This window comes from Sus scrofa, chromosome 8 (assembly GCF_000003025.6).
Source record: "Sus scrofa isolate TJ Tabasco breed Duroc chromosome 8, Sscrofa11.1, whole genome shotgun sequence".
Taxonomy (NCBI): Eukaryota; Metazoa; Chordata; class Mammalia; order Artiodactyla; family Suidae; genus Sus; species Sus scrofa.
Genome location: NC_010450.4, coordinates 15770505 through 15795009, shown reverse-complemented (window position 1 = coordinate 15795009; position 24505 = coordinate 15770505). Strand labels below are relative to the sequence as shown.

Here is a 24505-nt window from a genome sequence, read left to right as displayed (position 1 = left end):
GTGCTTTTAAACTCCCAGGACCTAGTACTTAAAAGGCTCCCGATAAATGTCTGTTTAATAAAGTAAGTTACTAAATGAAGTCAGAAAGAGAAAGACAGATGCCATATCATATTACTTATGTATGGAATCTAAAATGTGGCACAAATGAACCTATATACACAACAGAAACAGACTCACAGACATAAAGCACAGACTTGTGGTTATTGAGGAGGGGGGGTGGACTTGGAATTTGGGGTTAGTGGATGCAAACTATTACATTTAAAATGGATGAGCAATGAGATCCTTCTGTACAACACTGGAACTATATCCAGACTCTTGTGATAGAACATGATGGAAGATAATGTGAGGAAAAGAATATATGTGTACAACTGGGTCACTTTGCTTTACAGCAGAAATTGGCACAACATTGTATCAAGTATAATTTTTACTTTAATAATAAAATTTAAAAAATAAGTCTAATGGGGCTCACATTTTCTTGGTCTAAAGATGACTAACTCTTGCCATACAAGCTTAGCCCCACTTCATCCTCCCAGCCACCACAACCGAAGCCACTCCCATTTTATCAGGAATCTGGTCTCTGGACTCAAAATGGTAGCCAACAAGAGAGTGCCTTTCTTTTAATTCCACACCCATGGCATATGGAAGTTCCAGGGCTACGGATTGAATCTGAGCTGTAGCTGCAACTTACACCATAGTTGTGGCAACACCAGATCCTTTAACCCACTGCACCACACCAGGGACCAAACCCAAGCCACTACAAAGGGATTCTTAATCCACTGTGCCATAGCAAGAACTCCAAGAGAATGCTTTCTGAGCCCTGAGTTTTTACTTTCTGATTTGGGAAATTAGTATACCCAAATTAACATTAATATACCCTAGTTAGTATTGAGGGCTTCTGTCTATAGCTTTAAGGGTACCCTAAAAGCTATAGAAAAGGAAGGGAGAGAATTCCTAATTATGCACTTCAAATCCCAAAGAAAACATATCACCTCAACCCTCAGGTGAGGGATGCAGCTACCTCAAGCTTTGGTCTCTTTGTGTTCCCGCTGCTCACACCAATTGCAGTGATACCCAAAACCATCATCTTTGAATTGCAAAGACCAGAAAGTGCATATCAAAAAAATCAGTAATGATGTTTTACAGCACAGCTTGTAGCCAGAAATTTGAAAAGTTCAATTTTCTCATTTCTAGAAGAGCTATCTAACTTGTAAGCATACTGAGGATTTTTATTTTACAGATGAAAAATGTAGGCACCTGGTGATTTTCCTAATGCTAGGGCTGTTGGTGATAAAAAGCAGGGCAGTAAACACTCCTGGTTCACTGTAGATACATTTAGGCTAAAAGGTCAGGGTGCACAGGGCTGGAGAAGGGTCTGAGGAACATCTTTTATCCATAGCTGTGGGGACTTGGTACCAGAAAGCAGGCCTGAAATAATGTCCAAGAGAGGGGCTCAGAGCTACACCTCAAGAAGCATATCTAACTGGGTAGTAATTGGATCAAGGAGGGCTGCAGGGATGGGACAGTTTTCAGAGAGCAGCACCCAAGGATCAGAGGGACTGGCAAGACGAGGGTAAGAGGAGAGGACCTGGAATCAGATGGACAAGCATTTAAATCAGTTTCACCACTCACTAGCTACTGTTGAGCAACTTAGGTCATTTCTCTGTTTCCTCATTTGCAAAGAGGAGGTAAAAACAAGAGTCAGGAGTTCCTGTGTGGCTCAGTGGTTAGCGAATCTGACTAGGAACCATGAGGTTGCGGGTTCGATCCCTGGCCTTGCTCAGTGGGTTAAGGATCCAGCGTTGCCATGAGTTGTGGCGTAGGTTGCAGATGAGGCTCGGATCCCGCGTTGCTGTGGCTCTGGTGTAGACCAGTGGCTACAGCTCCGATTCGACCCCTAGCCTGGGAACCTCCATATGCCGCAGGAGCGGCCCAAGAAATAGCAAAAAGACAAAAAAAAAAAAAAAAATAATAATAATACAAAGCAAGAGTCTAAGGACTTTACCATCTGGCACTTGATGGGAGCCATAAGAATTAATGGTAGATAGGGGCTGGTTTTAGCAAGATTTGTTATTGTTAGTGTCTGGGCTGGTAAATGCCTAGTGTTGTTTCTAGTATTAACTACTGTCTTTACCCAGGTAGAAAGGGGAAGATAGGGACACCTTTGCAAACTTATGTCCTAGATACGTTGGGGAAGGGCAGAAGGCTTGTCTTGTATCTGCTTCTTCTCAATTGCCTTTAGCTCAAAATAACCTTTATTGCAAAGTAGCATATGTTGGGGTACCGCATTTTGCTTTCACACTCCTCAGTAAAATAATCCCTAAGAATTCTTCTTGGTCACATGCAATAAACATTTTCATTACTTCCACAGAGAGGTCTGATTGTCCTGAGGCACTGTGTTTGCTCCTGGGGCTCTGTGAGCACTTCTGCAAGGGAGTAAGTGGTGGCTATACATGAGAATAAGAAGTGAATGTGTATTAATACGGGCTAGGAATTTTTTTTTGTAGGGCCGCACTGGCAGAATATGGAGGTTCCCAGGCCAGGGGTCCAATCGAAGCTGTTGCTGCCGGCCTACACCAGAGCCACAGAAAGGCCAGATCTGAGCCGCATCTGCAACCTACACCACTGCTTATGGCAATGCTGGATCATTAACCCACTGAGTGAGGCCAGGGATTGAACTTGCAACCTCACAGTTCTAGTCAGATTTGTTTCCGGTGCACCATGATGGGAACTCCCTGGGCTAGGAATTTTTAACCCCAATTTTACTCTAACTTCAGCCCCAAGAAGTAGGTATCAATAATCCAAATGTCCATCAACAGATGAATAAAGATGTGGTACATGTATACAATAGAAGGGAATACTACTCAGCCATAAAAAGAATGTAATAATGCCATTTGCAGCTACATCGATGGAATTAGAGATGATCACACTAAGTCAGGAAGAAAGACAAATATGATACCACTTATATGTGGAATCTAAGATATGACACAAATGGACTTATCTTTGAAACAGAAATGGACTCACAGATATAAAGAACAGACTTGTGGTTGCCAAGGGGGAGGGAGGTGATAAAGGGATGGATTGGGAGTTTGGGATTAGCAGATGCAAACTATTACATATAGAATGGATATACGATGAGGTCCTACTGTATGGCACAGGGAACTATATTCAATATCCTGAGATGAAGTCATAATGAAGAATATAAAAATAATGTGTGTGTGTGTATATATATATACATGAATCACTTTGCTTTACCACAGAAATTATCACAACACTGTCAATCAACTCTACTGCAATTTTTTTAAAAAATTCCATTTTCCAGATAACAAAACTGAGGCTGAGATATTAAGTAATCTACCTAAGATCACCTAGCTGGAACTGTCAGAGCCATAATTCAAATAGTATGCATTAGACACCAAAGCCCATGCTAATACCACTAGTTCTACAAAATTAATGATGTTTAGTGGTTCTTTCTTTTACTCCTGGAAGCAAAGTATAAAATACTAATTTTAGTTAGAAATATGAAGTATTTATAGTTATGACATGTGCAACACTGAATTTGTATCCATACTATTAAATATGTTCCTTTACAAGTTTTGTATGATTGTAACACTCAGTTTTCATGTAGTTCTTTCTGATCCTATTGTGATTTTTAGACCATGGCTCAGTTGCAAATGGGAAAAAAAGGAAAGAAAAGGAGAATAACACAATCTAAGAGACCCCAGAGTTTGAGATCATAGCTAGTTTAAAAGTTGTACTTAGTTCTTTAGAGGCAGTCAACTTCAGCAGCAATTACAACTCAAATCCTTTTAGGAACCACACCATAAAAAATGTTTAGCATTTTTGAGTATTAACTGTTCTAAATCATGTTCCTCTCAGGAGAGTCCATTGTAGGAGGGGTTATAAATGCAAATTTCAAGAAGCAGACAACAATAATGGCTAACATTTCTTGAGCATTTTTATATGCCAGATAAGGTTTGAGGTATTTTTAAACAATGCTACATGAAATTGAAGCCAGGACTATTAATTTTATAGATGGAGAAACTGAAGCACTGAAAAGTGAAACAGCTAACAAGTGCTGGAGCAAGGCTATAAAGCCAAGAAGTCTTTATTGTCAGCATTAAGCTCTTCCCTTCTAACTGCCCAAAGTATCCTGGAGTAAGATAGTAGTAGGTAATTGAGGAAGAGGGAACTGCAGAGTATCCATCTGTCTGAGGCATGTAGATAAGATGAGGATGATGAAGAAGAAGGGTGTGTTGGCCAAGGAAAACATATCTTTAAGACAGTTTCCACCTCTGGGCTGCCAAGGTCTAGCAGTGGATACTGATTTCAAGCAAAATTTAAAAGATTTATGGACTAGAAACTTGAGAATGATACTGAGGAATATGGATACTTAGACCCTGACATGAGATAATTGGAGGATAATTGCTTTTTTATCTAAACCTAATAGGCAAGAGATTCATAATTTCATCAATTCAAAATGCTAATTTTAGACATTTTCACCTATATTTATATGATTAACATTATTTTGAATATATATTTTAACATATAAAATAAATGAGGGTATACCGTGAGGAGGTTTTAGAAACACTATCTTCTTTCTGTTAAAGATTGATATGGAAAAACACAACAGAGTACATGATGAGGGTTCATTGTTAGTTTAATGAAATTCATTAATTTTCAGTGTATTCTCGTTCTTTTTTACAATAATGATACACTGGTTGGATATTTCATGGACCAAAAAAAAAAAAAAAAAAAAAAATACAACAACCTAATTGAACATAAAAAGTTTTCTTCACAGCATGTCAATTCTTCAAAAAGAAAGCCTCAAGAAACCAAATACCCAAATCAGTATATTCTTTTTTAAAGCTCTGAATGACTTTTGCTTGGATAGATAAGTAAGCTTCTTCATATTTTTTTGAAACTAGATGAGACATAAATAGACATTATGGGTTTTTTTCTATTTTTTGAATATAGGTACAAACAATATAGTGAATAATTCATCAAAAAATCATTTTTCAAATTTAGTTTTTTTCTAGTAAATTAAATGTATGAATGTGTCCAATCAGTAAAAGATTCCATATGTTTTAATTCTAAATTCTGAAAATAAAAAAAGGGGAGGGACAAGATGGCAAAGAAGGACCTGGAGCCTTGAGCTTACTCCCTCTCAGGAGCACATCAAAATCACAATTGACTGCTGAATAACCATCAATAAAAAAGACTGAAGCCAATCAAAAGAGATATTCTACATCCAGAGACACAAAGAAACCACAAGACGATAGGAAGGACTCATTTATGACATAATCAAATCCCATACTGCCCAGGTGGGTGATGCAAAAACTAGACAGCAGTTATATTGAAGAAGTTCTCCCCAGGAGAGTTCTGTGCCCCACGTCAAGATCCCCAGCCTAGGGGTCTGACATCAGAAGGAGGATCCCCCATAGTATTCAAGTTGGAATGCCAGCAGGGCTTGATGGCAGGAGCTCCAAAGGATGGGGGGAAACAGAGACTCCACTCTTGGAGGGTGCACACAAAGTCTCAAGCACACTAGGACCCAGGGCAAAAGCAGTGACTTAATAAGAGGCTGAGCCAGACTTACCTGAGGGTCTTGGAGGTATCTTGGGGAGCTGGGGTGTGGCTGTGGCTCTCCATGGGGTCATGGCCACTGGTGTTGGTGGTAGATATTGGGGAGTATCATCTACATGAACTCCCACTGAAGGCAGTCACCTCACCTGGGTCATAAGCACCAAAACCCGGCCCCATCCAACAGCCTGTAAGCTCCAGTTTTGTGATGCCTTAGGCAAGACTACCAACAGGAGGGGAACACAGCCCCATCCATCAGTAGACAGGCTGCCTAAAGTCTTCCTGAGCCCACAGCTCCCTCTCATCCCACCCATTTTTTTAACTCCATGAATTTTACTATATTTATAGTTGTACAATGATCATCACAATCTGTTTATAGCATTTCTATCTCAAAACCCCAGCCCATCGCTCCACCACCCCAAACCATCTCCTTTGGTAATCATAAGTTTTTCAAAGTCTGTGAGTCAGTATTTGTTCTGCAAAGAAGTTCATTGTATCCTTTTTTTTTTAGATCCCACATATAAGTGATAGCATATGACATTTGTGTCTGTCTAATTCCACTTATTATGATTATTTCCAGGTCCAACCATGTTGCTGCAAATATTATTTCATTCCTTTTTATGGCTGAGAAATACTCCATTGTGTATATGTACCATATCTTCTTTATCCACTCCTCTGTTGATGGACATTTAGGTTGCTTTCATATTTTGGCTACTGTATATAGTGCTGCAGTGAACACTGGAGTATATGTATCTTTTGCATCATCACATCCTTTATCATGGCCCTGCCCAGAGGTCCAAGGTAGAGCTCCATCAGCCAGTGGGCAGGTGTTGGCCCCTCCCACCAGGAATCCCACTCAAGCCTCCAGACCAGCTTCACCCACCAGGAGAAGACACCTGGGAGAAAACTATGATTCTGATCCTATAGCCTGCTGAACTGAGTCCACAAACTCAGGTCAAACCTACCCTAGGAACAGATGGTCCAGGGCCCTTGAGTGCTAAGAGGTGAGTGCACTGCTAGGTGACAAAGGACATCTCTTACAGAGGGCCACTTCTCCAAAGTCAAGAAATGTACCTAACCTGCCACAGATATAAAAATGCAAATAGAAATTTTAACAAAGTGAGACAGCAAATGCTAAAAGGACTTCTCTAGAAGTTAAATACCACAACTAGAAACAAGAAAATCACAAAATAGGAAAACTCACTGGTAAAGGCAAACGTACAACGTTGGAAATTATCCACACACAAATATGATATCAAAACAAGTAATCAGGCAAAAGATTTACCAAAAAACAACAAATGGTAGAGGTACAGAGACTTTGTTCCTGCAGAATCATGGGTTGTTGGTCATCCAGTTCACATTGTCAACGGGAAACTCACTCATCACAGGTTTGCAAAATTACATCAGTGGCAATAGGGAAGATGGAAAAAGCAGTGATAAGGGTTGAGAGTCGCAATTAGTCTCAGGTGGGAGCAGTTCATTCTATAGGCGCTATACTAGATTATCGTTTTTTTCCAATGTGCATGAAAATCACCTGGGGGTTTTGTAGCAACAAGCCGATTTGAACTCAGTACATGTGAGATGGGGTCTGAGACTCTGCATTTCTTTTTTTCTTTTTTGGTCTTTTTGTCTTTTTGCCATTTCTTGGGCCACTCCCGCGGCATATGGAGGTTCCCAGGCTAAGGGTCCAATCGGAGCTGTAGCCACCGGCCTACACCAGAGCCACAGCAACGCGGGATCCGAGCTGCATCTGCAACCTACACCACAGCTCATGGCAACGCCGCATCGTTAACCCACTGAGCAAGGGCAGGGACCAAACCCGCAACCTCATGGTTCCTAGTTGGATTCCTTAACCACTGAGCCACGACGGAAACTCCAGACTCTGCATTTCTAATAAACTCTCCTTAAAGCCACTGATCCTCAGACTGTGGTTTACATAGCAAGCCCACAAACCTCTGTGACACAAGTTTAAAAAGGAAAAAATTTAGTTGACCTACTTCGAACTCAGTGATGCAGGTAGGTGGCCTTAGAATATTCCAGCCAAGGTGCATGATCTTACCAGAAAACTAATTATTCACAGCAGAAAAAGACAACCCAGCACTGAGTCTCAAACACTGAGGGAGATGGAGCCCGGGGTTGAAGGGGTCTGCAAACATACCAAAACCGAGAGAGGGAAAGAATGGCCAGCAGTCATTGAAATAGCAACAGTGTTGTTCAACTGAATAAATAATCCATGTTTGAAAAGCAGAGCAGTAGGTACTCTGGGGTATTTGAAGTCAGGCCCAAGAATGACAGATGCCAGGACACTCACTGGCACAGAAAAAGCAAACTTGAAAGTCTTAACAACAAAACTGGCAAGAAATTGGCGCAAGCAAGCCAACAATGTCAAATGGCCACAGGGTCACAAATGTCCAAAAGGCAACCAGGTAGATTCCCAGGTGTGGGAGGTGAACTTACCTGCTAATCTTCCGCTTCCAGAAACAACTGGACAGGGGAAATCAAAGTGTCTTAGCCCCAGAGGAAACAACGTCTCCAACAAGGAACGCTGGAAATGATAAAGCACGGAGCTGTAAAACACAGCAATGGCTCAGCCCTGCTGCCCACCTCAAATCCAACGTAAAGTGACGTCGTCGTACGGAACCAATGAAAGACCTGTATTCCTCCTACCTGCATGGGGCAAAATCACGTGTGAGTTAAGTGGCTCTAGCTGTGAAAATTGGCAAAAGGTTTGAAGAGGGAAGCTTGTTGGTGGAGTCCTGAGGACTTCAAAGTGAGGTTCCAGGTCAGCAGTACCAGCATCACCTGGGAACCCATTAGAAAATGTAGATTCATAGCCCTGCTCCGAACCTACCAATCAGAAACTGTGGGGGTGTTGCCCTGAGGCCTGTAGTCCAACAAGCCCTCCAGGTGCCTCTGATGCATACTCAGTGCTATAGAGTCTATTGAAAGCATGATGAAGAGATGGCAAAGGAAAGTCATTATAAGTTGGTTTGATAATGACACTTTTAAAGAGCTAGTGAAGAAAAAACCTGTTTACAGGGAGAAGAAATCTCAATAGAGAATGTAAAATAATAATTAATAAAACATGCTCAGTGAACAAACAAAAAAGATGAATGTAAATTGTAGTTAAAAAGTACAAGTGAAAATATAATGTGCATTAACAGTCTTTCCCTCTGAAGCTTTTTATCTCCCAACTACATAAATGTGACCATTGGTAAGGACGCCATTAGCAATTTTTGATAATCCATACGTCTCAGAGTTCCCTGATGGTCTAGTGGGTTAAGGATCTGGCATCAACACTGCAGTGACATGAATCTTATCCCTGGCCCAGGAATTGCTGTATGCTGTAGGCATGGCAAAAAAAAAAAGGAGTTCCCTGTCATGGCTCAGTGATAAGGAACCCTAGTAGCCATGAGGACTCTGGTGAATTGCTGGGCCTCGCTCAGTGAGTTAAGGATCTGGCATTGCTATGAGCTGTGGTGTAGGTCACAGACACAGCTCGAAACCTGCGCTGCTGTGGCTGTGCTGTAGGCTAGCAGCTGCATCTCCAATTCGACCCCTAGCCTGGGAACTTCCATATGCCCATATGACCTAAAAAGGTATACGCACACACATGCACACAAAATCCATATGTCTTTTTCAAATGTATTTCTCCAGCTTGGTAAGAGAGACAACCTCAGGTAGGTAGCACTTTGGCCAGAGTAATATAAATGTATTTAACAGAGTATGTATAAAAATTTCTAAAAATCCTGAGCCCAGAACACATGTCCTCGGAAAGTCACACAGTACAAAAAATATGTAGATAGCAATGTGGATGGGGTGTTTTGTTATGCTTTGTTTTTTCAGATTTAAATTTTATCTCCCAGCTTGAATTTATAAAGATCCCCTGGCACCACATATTTATCATGTGCTAAACCAATACTATTTTGCCCCATCCATAATTTTCTGGTTCTGTTCCTTCCAACAACTCCTGCTGTTCTCTCTTCTCACTTTTTAGAGGTAATAGCACCAATTTCTATGCATTCGCCTAGACTAGGAACACAGGTGTCATCTGTGTTCCTTCTAATTCTTTTGTCAAACTGTGATTCATGTTAAAGGTTTTTTGTTTGTTTACTATTAAGGATTTTTTTAATTGTTATTTCCCAAAACATTTTTTTTTCCTACTGTACAGCATGGTGACCCAGATAAACATACATGTATACATTCTTTTTTCTCACATTATGATGCTCCATCATAAGTAACTAGACATAGTTCCCAGTGCTACACAGCAGGATCTCATTGCTAATCCATTCCAAAGGCATCTATTAACCCCAAGCTCCCAATCCACCCCACTCTCTCCCCCTCCCCCTTGGCAACCACAAGTCTGTTCTCCAAATCCATGATTTTCTTTTCTTTGGAAAGGTTCATTTGTGCTGTATATTAGATTCCAGATATAAATGATATATGGTATTTATCTTTCTGACTTACTTCACTCAGTATGAGTCTCTAGTTCCATCCGTGTTGCTGCAAATGGCATTATTTCATTCTTTTTCGTGGCTGAGTAGTATTCCATTGTGTATATATACCACATATTCCTAATCCAGTCATCTGTTGATGGACATTTGGGTTGTTTCCATGTCTTGGCTATTGTGAATAGTGCTGCAATGAACATGCAGGTGCATGTGTCTTTTTACTATTAAGGGTATTGTCTCGTGTCTGTATTATGCCAATGAATATGTTTCACAGTTTATGGTTTGCTTTTGCATACAACCCTTTTTTTGCATGTAGTTCTAAATTTTGGTGTGTTCACATTTATCAGTTTTAAGTTTCTTTATAATAAAATTTATCAGTAATTTTATTTGTGGTGTCTGGGGTTCATATTAAGTGTAAAAATACTCAGGCCACTTTATTCAGTAAATATTACGCTCATAGGCTTTGGGCCTAAGAGTTTTCCAAAACCTATAACAACACTTGAAACCTAAAAGAAAATATTTTTGCTCCAGAAAACAAAAAGAAATTGTGAAGTATAAATAATTAAATATTTAATGACTTGCCTGCACATGTTATACCAGCTTCATTCATCATTAAATTTAGTCTGCAACCTTTTTTTTAAAGGTTCATCCTTGCTTTGCTATATCCTCCTTGAATTTCAGTTGCTCTCTTATTCAGTCCCTTCTTTATTTTCCTTTACATTCCAGTTGACACTGCCTAATTTCGAGTCTCCTAAGGACTACCACGATCTCCTACCTGGTCTACCTGCCACGAATTTCTAGGTTCTCCAAGTCACTCTGGGATTATTATCCTAACACAGAGGCCAAATTATGCTACTCCTCTCCTTATAAATGTCAAAGTTTTTAGTATGGCTTTCAAGGCTTTTTGTTTAGTTTAAGTCCAGCCTTTCTGTTTTGACTCTTGGTTGATTCTCTGAGCCAGCAGACAATTCTCTCAGCAATCCCTGTGCTCTCCTGCCTCTATTAATGTTTTCTCACTCTGCAATGCCTTTCCTTCTCAATTTACCTGAAATCTTACTCTTTCCACAAAGCTCAGCTTATATTCCATCTATTGTGGTGTTTTCCTTAATCCTTCAACTTCCCCCTCCTCTGCCCCAGCCACTTCACCTTTGCAGGTGTGGGTGTGTGCGTGTGTGTGTGTGTGTGTGTGTGTGTGTGTGTGTGTGTACATACATGTGAGCATGCATCTGGACCTGCTACAGTGTTTATTCATCCTGAGTTTCTCAGAACGGGAATCTTACTTGTATTCTTAAAAGGACTAGAATGATATGTATTCAATAAAATACTCAATGAATCAAAGTCCTTAGAAATAAATTCAGGAAAAAATCAGTTTTATTTATTTTATTTTTTTCAATTTCTTGGGCCGCTCCTGCAGCATATGGAGATTCCCAGGCTAGGGGTCGAATCGGAGCTGCAGCTGCCAGCCTACGCCAGAGCCACAGCAACGAGGTATCCGAGCCGCATCTGCAACCTACACCACAGCTCACGGCAATGCTGGATCGTTAACCCACTGAGCAAGGCCAGGGACCGAAGCCACAACCTCATGGTTCCTAGTCGGATTCGTTAACCACTGTGCCACAAAGGGAACTCCCAAAAAAATCAGTTTTAATTTTGAGAAAGGAATTATACATATTAGGGCTTAATAAATATTTTTGAGTAAATAGCTGGGTCTATAATGCAGACTATTAGCAAATTCCTGTCCTTGTATAAATTAGGTTATGAATTAAATCTGAATCTTTTTTGCAGATTTAAATCTCATTGTCTTTATTTTCATGATAACTCAATGTTGGTGACTGGTAGTAAAATGACCAATTTTCCAAATTTTATGTCTTTATCCGGTGTGAATTGCAATAAATGTAGAATAGAAGTAATTCATTCGTCTAATTTCTTCATTGTACCCACCAGGACATGTTTGACCCCCAGGACGAATTTGATTGCCAAGAACACTGTTTCATAGTGTGGTTATAAGTGTGCCGTGAGAAGAAATTTACTTCACTGGAAACGGTGGTTGCAGGTCTTTCACAGGTTAATTTCATTTGGCAATGGAAGCATTTTAAATGGTCTTGAATGTTTATTATGGTATTTTATTTGCTTGTCTGATTTATTTTTAATACCCAAAGAGAGCCAGGGCATGGTGTTTGCAGAGTAATAATTATTCTGTAGAGTTTATATATTCTTATGACTTCTCTGACCTTCAATTTGTTCGTCATATCTATAGTGATTAAGAAGTATATCCTGTGCTCATCCTTAAGAAAATAGAATAAAAAATGTTTTTTAAACTCACACCCAAAGGGAAAAATATTTGTATTAGTTTGCTAAGGCTGCTGTAACAAAGCACTACACATGGGGTTTCAAACAGAAGTTTATTATCTCACAGCTCCAGAGGCTGGAAGTCTGAGATCAATGTGTCAGCAGGGTGGTTTCTGAGGCTGTGAGTGAGAATCTGTTCTGTGGCTCTCCCTTAGCTTCTGGTAGTTTTCTGGCAATCTTTGCCATTCCTTAGCTTATAGAAGCATCACCCTAATTCCTGAATTCATCCTCACATAATATTCTCCCCATGAGTGTCTCTGTGTCCAAATGTCCCCTTTCTATAAGGAAACCAGGCACATTGGATTAGAGTTCCCCCTAATGACCTAACTTTAAATTGATTACTTCTGTAAAGATCCTATCTTCAAATAAGATCCATTCTGAGGCACAAGAGGTTAGGACTTAAAGACATCTTTTTGAGGGGGAAGATATAGGTCAACTCATTACACCCTTAAAAAGGAAATGCCTCAAGATACTGCAAAAAGCACAATGCCCACCATTTCCCAGTCACTTTAGATTATTTTATTCAATCCTTTGACAACCTAATGAGGTGGGAGTCACCTGCATTTCAACAAATGAGAAATGTGGAATCCAGAAAGATCAATAATTGGGGAAGACACACCCACTATGTACTTTCACTCTACCCTGCCTTTACAGAATGTAGCCCACCTGGGCAGTGTTTTCATATAATAATTCACTATTGTATCTCCAGTACCTGAAATAGTGCCTGGTACAGAGTTCTCACTCAAATAAATATTTGTTGAGCAAATAAATAAGAAAAATTAACTGACTTATTCACAAGTGCTTTTCCTCATTGTAAAATAGAAGGTAAATGGGTTCTGAGGCTTGGACAGTCATGGAAACCTGTCTAGCATGTGGCCTTCCTGCAAAATGAAAAATGTCATCGTTCATCATCATCAGTCAGTTTGAGATGTGGAGAGCCTTTCTTTACTTTCTCTGAGACTCTCAGTCATCAGCTCCTATCAGTCATGTTGCAATAAAAGAAAGGGTGGGGGAAAAACTGTAATTGTAATGTATACATGTAAGGATAACCTGACCCCCTTGCTGTACAGTGGGGAAAAAAAAAAAAAAAGGTTGCCTACTATGTATTTTCAAATGCACACACGCACACACACACACACACACACACACACATGCGTGCACACAATACATATGATGAAAATATAGCCTTTACCAAATGTGTGGTACCACATGCTACAAAAATCCAGCCAGAAAATCATAGTGTCAATGTTTAGGTCATTTCATAGGTCTTCTGTACCACATATTGAATACACCTGGAAGTAAAGAACTAACGTTAAGTGGTTTTTCTTGATTTTAGCTAGAATAACTTCCTTGTCAAGTGATGAAAGTACTGGAAAAAATGCAAAAAAAGGTCAGGATCACCTTGAAGATGGAAGGAATTGTTGTCAATATGAAAATAATAAAAAAATTAGTTTTAAATCCAAACTAAATTTTAATGATATTGAAATTAAAACATATAAATCCTATGGAAAAATCTAAGAATACCCAACAGGTATTAAGACAAACATTTTAAGAGAAATCCTTGGATGAAAGAGCTATAGATGATAAAAAGGTTATGCATATGTCTATAGAAATACTTTGTAGTGGTGATAGTGAAGTTGAGATGAAGAAATGAATCTGTGACCGCAGGAGTTGCTTTTCTTGAAGATCCCAGTGGGTGTCACATCTGGAGTTACTTTTGTTCCTACACTTTATTCATATACAGAGTTACTTGAATGACTTCCCTATAAGAAGCATCCTTTTAAGAAAATATTAATATCTAGCAGCATAAACCGCTTTGCAGTTTGCATATCACTGTTTTGATCTTGTTTGATGTGCACGGTAACCATGAGTGATTAAACATTACTCAGTGGTGCTTATGAATCGAACGAGGCTCAGAGGACGTATTTGATAAAGCACAGCTAAGCTTGGTGCTTAACAAACATGTGTCAGAGTTAGGCCCCGAACTGATCTTAATTTTGTTTAAGGATTGTTCTATTAGCTTCTGTTGAGCACTCAAACAAAGTAGGTGGGGGGACATATGCTCTTTATAGTCAGGTAGGGCGGAGCTTCAACCAGTCTACCAATGCTTCAACCAAGCAGCCTATGCATGAATGTGTCTCCATCCTAATCTTTTCTTACAAGAGCATCAGTCATACTGGATTAGGGCCCACCGCATGACCACATTTAATAAAGTAAATCTACCTCTCTAAAGGCCTGATCTTCAAATGCAGTCACATCCTGAGGCCCTGAGAGTTAAGACTTCAAAATATGAATTTGAGAGGGAATAGAATTCAGCCTGTAATAGTTAAGATGACATTTCATTTTGATTTGCCAGGAAAAGATTTGTACCCGTTGTCTCGGTGTAATTATCATTAATTTCCTGTCTTACCCAAAAGCTTTCCTGTTTGTGTGATAAATTAGATATTTACCTAGAGTCAATAAAATCTTTGAAGATCCTTTAAAATCACCCATAAAGCATAGCGAAGACATACTATTTCTCAGTGACTCCTCTACAAGCGTTTTTTCTCTCATTATAACATATCATTGTTATTTCATTGATGTCATGTTGTATGAAAATGCATATTATTAAACACTAGACATATATGAAATATGGCAAAATGCACTCCCTCAAAAGTCATGTGGCAACTAAAACTGACAGGGAAAGTGTGAATTCATTACACACATTTAGAAGTGAGCATTAATTCAGCATAGTAAGGTGGTGTTGCATGAGCTGGAGGGTCTAGAAATCCTCATCTCAAAGAAAAAGGGACTTTAATCCTTTTATCCAGGGGAAGTAACTGGCCAAGTTTGTTCTGCAGGCCAGTGGGGATGCCCCATTTCCACCAGCTTTCTCATCTATACTGGTTCTAATCACCATTCTACAACTCTGAATGTCCCTAGCACATGAAATTACATTCATATTTGTAGTATTCAAAAAGGGCACAGGTTAAGAGTCTGTTTTTTTTTTTTTTTTTGTCTTTGTGCCATTTCTTGGGCCACTCCCATGGCATATGGAGGTTCCCAGGCTAGGGGTCCAATCAGAGCTGCAGCTGCCAGCCTACACCAGGGCCACAGCAACGAGGGATCCGAGCCGCATCTGCGACCTACACCACAGCTCATGGCAACACCGGATCCTTAACCCACTGAGCAAGGCCAGGGATCGAACCCACAACCTCATGGTTCCTAGTCGGATTCGTTAACCACTGCGCCACGACGGGAACTCCAAGAGTCTGTTCTGTTACCTATACTTTTATGTCACCTTACACCTGGCTGGAAGCATGGGGCAAGGACATCTGGAAGGGATGGAATGTAGGTAAGTGGGAAGCGATGATAAAAGATGACTCAAGCAGTCTTTGAATTACAACTCTTAACACAAATGTTAGTGATAACCTGATGTGTTCATATCAGTTTTCTGAAGCTTCTCGAATAATGTGTTACTAATAATAATGTGCCAAAATTGATGAATAGTTTACTTTATTAAATAAATTAGAGTAGTTAGTCTTCTAATTACCATTTCATTTTGATAAATATATTGAGAGAAGGAAGGAGGTCGAGTGGTAACCATCTCTCTGAGGATTGCACATAAGCCTGGTACACCCATGGGGGTGTTTCCTAGACTAGAAACTCTTTCATTATGTAAATATGCACAGAAACATAAGGTTGAGAGCTGCCACTCTAGCTCTTTAGATCAGAGTTAATGTCCCTGAGAATTCCTTCCCTTGTGTTTGCTTCCTCCAGACTTTATGGCCCTGGAGAGCTGATAGGAACATTTACCAGGATATCAGCTGCTTGTCACTGCAAGCCGTTGCCCCCTGTTTTGTGTCGGGAGGATGAGGGGGAACCTACCCTTTCACCCCCCCCCATTCTGAGGAACCCAGAGGTCCCCAGGATCTGGTGGCTGGCCATGTTAGCAATGTATACATTCCACAAAGTGCAGTCAGTTACAAATGAGAGTCTCAATTCCTAAAAGTTTCCCTAGATTTATTGCTGAGGAATTAAATGCATTTTCTGGTGCCAAGAGATACTTCACTGCCATTTATCTACTACTTCATTAAGGTTCATAAAAGTAGCTGCATGACACATTACATGAGCTATAGTACTAGATGAATCTTAGTCATCATTGCGCCCCTGCCTATCCCTAGCGCCTCCAACAACTTCCTTATTTCAGATACAGAATGTCTGGACCTTGGCCTGCCATCAAAGTATTTCAAATTCTGACATAATTTACTCTTCCATATAGCAGATACTCAGTAAATATCTATGGGAAGAATAAATGCATTCTGTTCTTCAATGATACAATAATAGCAAATATTGACTGAGTGTTTATGTTAGGCTCTTTCTCTGTTTCATTGAGAACTGCAAAAACCCCATATGTCTGGTACTAGTCTTGTTCCTACTTCATACTCAGGGAAGCAGGTTAATTGTTTGGCCAATGTTACTTATTAAATTAGCAAGTGTCGAAGACAAGACTCTAACTTGGCCGGACTAGCTGAGGAGTCTAGGCTCTTGAACACTCTCTTACACTTACTCTCTTCCATTCCCACCACAGTGCCTTTGTGGAAGCCATTCTCCTAGCAGGAAATACCTATGTATTCCACCTGGCCAGCTCCAAGCAGCCTATCAAAACCCAACTTTATTCCTACCCTGCCATGGGGACATCTCAAATCCTCCAACCCACAGCAATCTTCCTTCCCCAGAACACACAGCACTCATTTTCTGTACCAATTCTTTTGGCTTCCAGCACATGCCAGATGGTAAAGTCCTTAGATTGTTGCTTTATATTATTTTTTAACTCAATAAATGTGGAATGAATAAATAATTAAAATATCGCAATGCAGCACCGATAGATCCCAGAACCATACATTCTGCTGCCTCATTTGCAAATAACTTAATGTTTTTCTCCTTATAGTCTTTGCTGTTCTTAAAGTTCTATCTTCAGATAAATTGGTTTAAGGTTGGAATGAATTAACTAAGGCGGTATTGGTTGTTTGCAGGGAGAGAATGTTATGTTCAGTGTGGGCTTTGCTTGCTGACTCTCAAACAAGATGAACCAGAATGGAACTGCGGGACAGAATGCTGCATTTTCTATGTCGTAAAAACACAAGCCAGAATATAAATGGGCTTAGTGATGTTTTCTTGCACAGAGGAGCTATTTGCTAGTACTCTGATTTCTTTGTGGTATAACCTAGCAGAGACATCTATGTCTATTTTGTAAGCTTTTGATAACTTAACTTGAGGAACAGGTCTACTGAGGAAAGCTGTTCTTTTTATCACCAAGGATTGTTAGTGCCTTGATAATGAAGTAACTTCACACTTAGGGACACAGCACCTGGAAAGGGAGGCAGGGCTGGTTGTAAAGAGGAAAAACAACCAAATTACCGGTCAATTTCAACACCCTTGAAATCCAGAGTAGGCTCACGTGTATGCCTGTATGTTCCACTGGGTAGCCCCTCAGCCACTCAGAGTCCATCTTCACAGGTGGATGAGACCACCCCTCCTTTTGTTTCCCTCCCTTTTCTCCCTTTTCCCCTAAACTTTTCATTTTTGTCAACACCCATATCTTGAGCACAATCTAAAATACCATCCTCAAAAGGTTCTAAGGTCACTCCTGAGTTCATTGAGAGATGTTGAATCCTTGCAGTGCCCATGAGAAGACTTTAAGCTTCTCTGATTTTATTGTGTCTGAAACTAATAGGTATTTCTCGACTTAATACAGACAACTTCTAATGGCATAATTTTGATGTATTATTATATTAATAATATTCTGTTTCTAATCTTTCTATAACTCCACATACCAGTGGGGAAAGAGTGATAAGAGGAAAAGGGATGGAAAGAACATGTCGTCAGACCACAAAAAAATGCCGAAGATGATGATGGCAAAAATTATACACCAAGCCTCGGCTAAGAGCTTTGTATGTAACGTATCTCATTGAAATAACACAACACCCATGTTATAGATGTGTGTTTGAGTACTAGGTGGAATGTTAGAGTATCAGTAAATTGCTATGCCTGTCCTTGGCCAGTTTGCTCTTAGATCTGTTTCCTTCTCTACTCTTGCTCTGTATTACGAGGAATTCCATTTCAGGCTATCTGGCTGACAGCCTTAGGGTTAAGTTAGCCTGAAGAATATACTGGTGGGGACTGCAGGGTGGGAGGGAGTAGTCTAGGGATCTCCCCTCTCCTGCCTCAGTAGTGTTCCTGGAAGTGGCATTTCCTCTACAGCTCCAGCTCCCCCTGAACAGTCCCTCCCCATGGGGTGCCAGCTGCCATCAAGCTCCTAAAACATCACATCTTCCTTTTGTCCCTCTAGTCATAGGGAGGATGGAGGTTTCCTCCAACTAGGTGTTGCTATCCTCTCGCTAACCCTGCTCTTCACGCTTTGGCTTCTAAGCATTAACGTTAGTAATTACTAACATGTGTAACAAATTCCTTACATTAAATCTTTTTGGTTTAAGAAACCAAAGGGTTTTTTTGTTTGTCATTTTTTTTGTTGATTTACTTGCCCATGCTTCATAGAATGTTACAAAGCTGGAATTTGAATCCATGTGATTATAACTTCAGATCTATGTTCTTAGCCACTATGCTAATATTCTGGGACTTAGATTTAAATATAAGTGAAATAATATTTAGTTTTATGCCTAGATGTATGAATTTTACCATTAAATATCATTCTAATTTGGTGAAGTTTGATTGTAGCTAAAACATAAAGCCATGAGGTTCAGGGTTGTGTCTTTTGCAGCATAGAAAACCCACAGTTGCTTTCTTAAATTGTGCAGGGTAAAATTTTGCTACTCAAAGTGTGATCTTAGTTCCAGCAGGATAAATATCACCTGGGAGCTTTTTAGAAAAATTCAGAACCCTGGGCTCATCACAATCTGTTTTAACAAGATCCCCAGGTGATTTATATACACAATAAAGTTTGAAAGAATGTGATTTGAGCAAAGAATAAAACAAAAGTGTCCTTAAAAATTAAAGGCTAGGATCATTAAAAAGTTTGTAAATCTGTGTTTTTCCAAATTTAACGGCCTCCGTGTTCCAGCCTTTACCCCAGCTTACAGATGAATCATGTTCAACATTCTAATTGTACAGTTTTGGAATTCATTTCCTCATAAGAACTATGTTATAGATCTTGATTAGGATTACAGGCTAGCCCACTAGAACTTAAGTTAAATCATGTGGTAAATATCAGGTTCATTTCAAAGTAGAAGAAAAATATATTTTTTTCTTGGATACCATGCTTTTTATTTGTTTGTCTCATGCACCTTGGGATCACACTACTCTATTCCGGGTCCCCTCTCTCACTTGATCATTTATTTTCCAAGCGTCAGGCCTTTGTGGCCCTTACCCAGGGCCAGTCTGTCTTCAGAGTGCTCCAAACAGAACTAACACCATGCTGCCTCCATCAGTTTGTCAGCGCAGGTCATGCTAGCAAGAAGTTATTAAGGTAATGAACTTTAATTCAAACTAATGACTGGATAACTAGTCCCTTAAACACCCTCTGAGGAACTTTCATATTTATAATGAGATAGTTGTTAGCTCAATTAAATCTCCAATTCATGGAATTTTACCTAGAGTAATAAATAAATGGAATGGGAACAAATTCAAGTATGTGGAGGCTACTTGGTGAGGCCAGCTTTCCTGGAGGACTCCCCCTTTCCTTTCTTTAATTGCCACAGCTTCTTTCCTTCAAATGTTCTAGCTTTGTTGTTGCCGTTGTTTTTTCTTTTTACAGTGGTTCCACCGGCATAAGACAAATATTTCCTTTTTAAAAATGTGATCTGCTAATCATTCCAGATTATCTGCAATATAGTAAAGAATCAAGCAAATCAAGCAATCAGTTGGTTCTTTGCTATATTAGTTATCCATCCCTATGTAACAAATTACCCCAAACAGGGTTTTAGTGACTTAACAAAACTTTGTCTCCCAGGGTTTATGATTTAGCTGGGTGGTTCTGACTCAGGGTCTCTCATCAAGTTGCCGTCAAGCTGTTGCTTAGGTCAGCAGTTAATTTAATTATTCACTGAGGGAGGATTCAATTTTAAGTTCACTAGAGGTTGCTGGTAGGCCTCAGTTCCTTACCGCGGACCTCTCCAGTGGCTCCAGTGGCTGCCTGAATGTTCTCACATAGGATCTGACTTCAGGCTTCCAAGTGCTGTTTCATGACATGGCAGCTAGCTTCTCTCAGACCCTGGTTTCAAGAGGGAGAGATTGAGAGAATACACTGAAGATGGAAGCCACAGTCTTTTTACAACCTAATTTCAGAGTTGCCGTCTAACTTAAGGCCACATTCAAGGGGAGAAAAACTAATCTGCATCTCTTAAGGAAAGGAGGATCAAAAACTCTTTCCATCAGGTTTAAATTCGGTAGTGCTTCTGCATCTGATATGTCAATATTTGGATAAATTACTGTCAAAAGGGTCAGGATCTATTGTTAGTCCCAGATCTTAGTTTTACTCGCAATGTGATGTTAAGAGTTATCTAATCTCTTTGGAGTTAAGAGAGACGTTTTTCTCCTTTTCTGAAAATTGGGCATATTGATGCCTACTCTATCTAAATATCAAGAATTTTGTAATGCTCTACTGAGATACTGGATTTGAACATATTTTAGGGTGTGCCGGGCCAGCATCAGCATCAGATTATCGCAGAATATTGGGTAAAGTTCTCTGTGTTATACAGCAGGTCCCTGTGTTATACAGCAGATCCCCACTGGCCAATCATTCCTTATACCTCAGTGTGAAAATGCCATCTTATTGACTGAACTTCTGGTCCTTTGTCAATACAATCTCTCTCAAATAATTGTATGCCTCCTAAATTCTTCGCATTTTCTGCTAACCTATTTAAGCAGCCTTACTCCTGTGTGATGAGTTGGAAATGGTAGGACAATGGGAAATAGACTGGAGATTGACATACTGGTAACTTACTAATTGTGATATTTACCAGAATCCCCATTGGTAAGGTGGAGTTCATAGCATCCACCCAAGGGTGCTGTGAAAATTTAATGAGTTAAAAACAATAGTTTCTGTCTCCTTTATAAGTTTCCGGCATGGCAAGGAGGATTGGCCTGAATAAGATTCAGCAAGGGATTTTTAAAAGAATTTATTTATAAAACAGAAACAAACAGATTTCAAAACGTCTTCTGGTTACCACAGGTGAAACCACTGGGAGGGAGGGTTTGGGAGGGTGGGAAAAACAAGTATATACTACTGCATAAAATAGATGATTAACAAGAACTTACTGTAGAGCACAGGAAAATCTACTCAATGGTTTGTAATTACCTATATCGAAAAAAAAAAAAAGAATAGATATATCTCTATGTATGACTGATGCACTTTGTTGCAGACTTGAAACTAATACAACATTGTAAGTCAACTATACTCCAATAAAATTAATTTTTTTTAAATGTGCATGCTTGAAGCTTCTCCTAAGGAAAGTTTTGGGGGTGACATTAGACAATGTACATTTTGTGCTCCTAGTGACTCTCAAGTACAATAACATTTGAGAATGACTCCTCCTAGAGAAATGTCCTGGGCTCACCAGATCTGGTAAAGAGAGCCATAGACAAGTAACTCTTTATTCTCTGGATTGAATTGTTCCAGGGTTAATAAAGTCCAGGCTTATCAGGATACACAGCATTTTGCTGACTGAAGGGAATTAGTATACTTGGCCGTTGGGGATGTATAACGTACTGAAAAGCTGCCTTCCCTAACCAAAGTAGAGGTGTACCAAGTACATGGATTTCTTCTTGAAATTCTTCTGGCCTCTTTTCCCACTTTTTTTCGGGAGTATCTACATAAATATGCCCTTGACTTTTCAGTACTTCTTCTGCTTTCAATGCATTTGTGACCCCATTTACCACCTTAACTCCAAGTACATTATGTACATTTTTATTGACTTTGGACCTGCAGAATGCTTTTATTTAAGTCTATTTATCATAAACTTAAAAGCAGCTTCTCAGCTTCCCTGCTGTCACCAGTATTATAAGAAAATGCAGACTGCTGTAATTGGGTCCATCTTTCACAAAGCCTTTCTTTTCTCTTATTCACATTATTGCTGGTTCCAAGCAGCCTGAAGCATTGCTTTATGGAACTGGATAGCAAGAAGTAGACTTTAAGATCAAATTTTAAGGCTCAGAGAAGACGAATATTTTTTAGCATCTAGCAACATGATTAGGTGTTTCATACATGCAATTCATAAATAATAGAGAGGAATAGAATTTTTAGGTCATAGTATAAATCCTTGAATGGTTGGTAAGGTGTTTATAATTTTCCTCATCAGGTGCCCAGAAGGCAGACAGAACAAATAAATCAAGAATCATGTGTAAAAGCAAGTTGGAAAGAGGACAACAGATTTATAGTCAGAGGAAATGTGTTCTAATTCTAATGCTAGCAGTTAGTGGTTGTGTGTCCTTGAACATGTTTTTTAAGTTTTCAGTTTCCTCATGTAAGAAATAGTGGCAATGTTCTATTCATAGGTTGTTTTGAGGATTCAATGAGGTGATGTGAAGAAAGCTGTGCATACTCTAAAATGATGTTTTCCTCTATATGTAGAAAAAATGCAAAGCACTCAATTTATTTATCTCTAGGTAGTGAGTCAGCCCCTGAATCCCTCTGAATCTTGCCCCTTCACCCTTGTAGAACATTCCTGTCCTGACTTGCTGAATTCCCCAACTCCCTAGATCTGTCCCTCTGGTTGGTCCTTCTACACTTTGGAATCCCCACTATTTCCTCCTCTTCTCTTTCCCCTATGTAGTCTTAGCTGGTTTTTGTAAGGGGAAAAAAAAAATCAGCTTTGTAAGCATGCTTCCAAGATTCCACTTAGGTCTGTGGGTTTCTCTGAATCTTTGTTCCTGATGGGTGTGGGGCTGGGGAGGAAAACAGCTCCTTGATATTAGCCACAGGGAACAAAAGCATAATGGAAACAATGTGATCTAATACTACAAAATAGCACCTAGTTGAGGGCAGATCTGGCATTCTTCCCAATGTTAAGTTTGAAGTGACAAGTCAGGCAACTACTGAAAGCAGGTGAAGGTCTCAGGCTCCAGATCAGGTTGCAGATCAATGAAGATTGTGAATTTGGTGCCATCAGAACTGTGGTGATACTAGGAACCGTTTGGGAAGACAAGCCTCTCCCCCCCTGGAAGTCCAAATAGCTGAGGGCCAAGAACTGAATCAAAGAGAACTTTATACTCCAGAGGTGGTCAGAACTAGAAGCACTGAGGAAGACGAGTGGGCAGAAAGAAGAAGATTCCAGTCATTAGAGCCAAGATAAATGTTTCAAGAAGGAAATACAGTGACATATCTTCTCTTCCTCTTGATCCTCTGGGTGCCTATAATTTGTATATCTAGGGACTCAATAAGAATTGTTAACTAAAAGAAACTATTTAAAATGGCAAATTTAACCTTATTACCATTTCCCTTAAATTATTTTTTATTTGAAAACACTTTAGCCCACTTTGCATCTACTTATCCCTACCTTATGCAATTACTTGTCAAGTCCAATGTGAGGAGGGTCAATGTGAGGTAGTGTTATTCTAAGTGAGCCTCTACTTATGTAAGGGAAACAAAGTTAGAGTTGTCCATGTGTCACTGAGAGCCTGCATCAGTTTCTCAGAATGCCCTAATGCATTGAGGGGCTTAAAAAAACCAAACAGAAATTTGGGAGTTCCCACTGTGGCTCAGCGGTCTGAACCTGACTAGTACCCACAAGAACCCGGGTTCCAACCCTAGCCTCGCTCTATAGGTTAAGGATCCAGCGTTGCCGTGAGCTGCAGTGTCGGTCACAGACGTGGCTGGGATCTGGTGTTGCTGTGGCTGTGGTGTAGGCCAGCAGCTTCAGCTCGCATTGGACCTCTAGCCTAGGAAATTCTATAAGTGCAGGTGCAGCCCTTAAAAAAAAAAAAAAGCAAACAAACAAAAACACAGACATTTATTCTCTCACAGTTCTGGAGACTAGAAGTCTGAAAGTAATATATCTTCAGGGCCATGTTTCTTCTCAAGGGTCTGGGGAAGAATATTTTCTTGCCTCTTTCTAGCTTCTAGTAGTTGCCACCGATTCTTGGTGATCCTTGGCTTATAGATACATTTTATTGTCATGTGGACTTCTTCC

At 39.8% G+C, this 24505-nt stretch overlaps 1 protein-coding gene and 1 long non-coding RNA gene across 3 annotated transcripts in view; one reads left to right on the top strand and one right to left on the bottom strand.

Annotated features, from left to right (window-relative positions):
- LOC110261970 overlaps positions 1 to 8108 on the bottom strand; it is a 147830-nt gene extending 139722 nt beyond the window's left edge. The window contains exon 1 of the long non-coding RNA XR_002346375.1: positions 8038 to 8108. This is a non-coding gene — a long non-coding RNA (uncharacterized LOC110261970). The remainder of the gene's footprint in view (positions 1 to 8037) is intronic.
- The window catches only part of KCNIP4 (potassium voltage-gated channel interacting protein 4), a 1134443-nt gene that overhangs the window by 551349 nt on the left and 558589 nt on the right, over positions 1 to 24505 (top strand). The gene's annotated exons all lie outside the window — the stretch shown is intronic.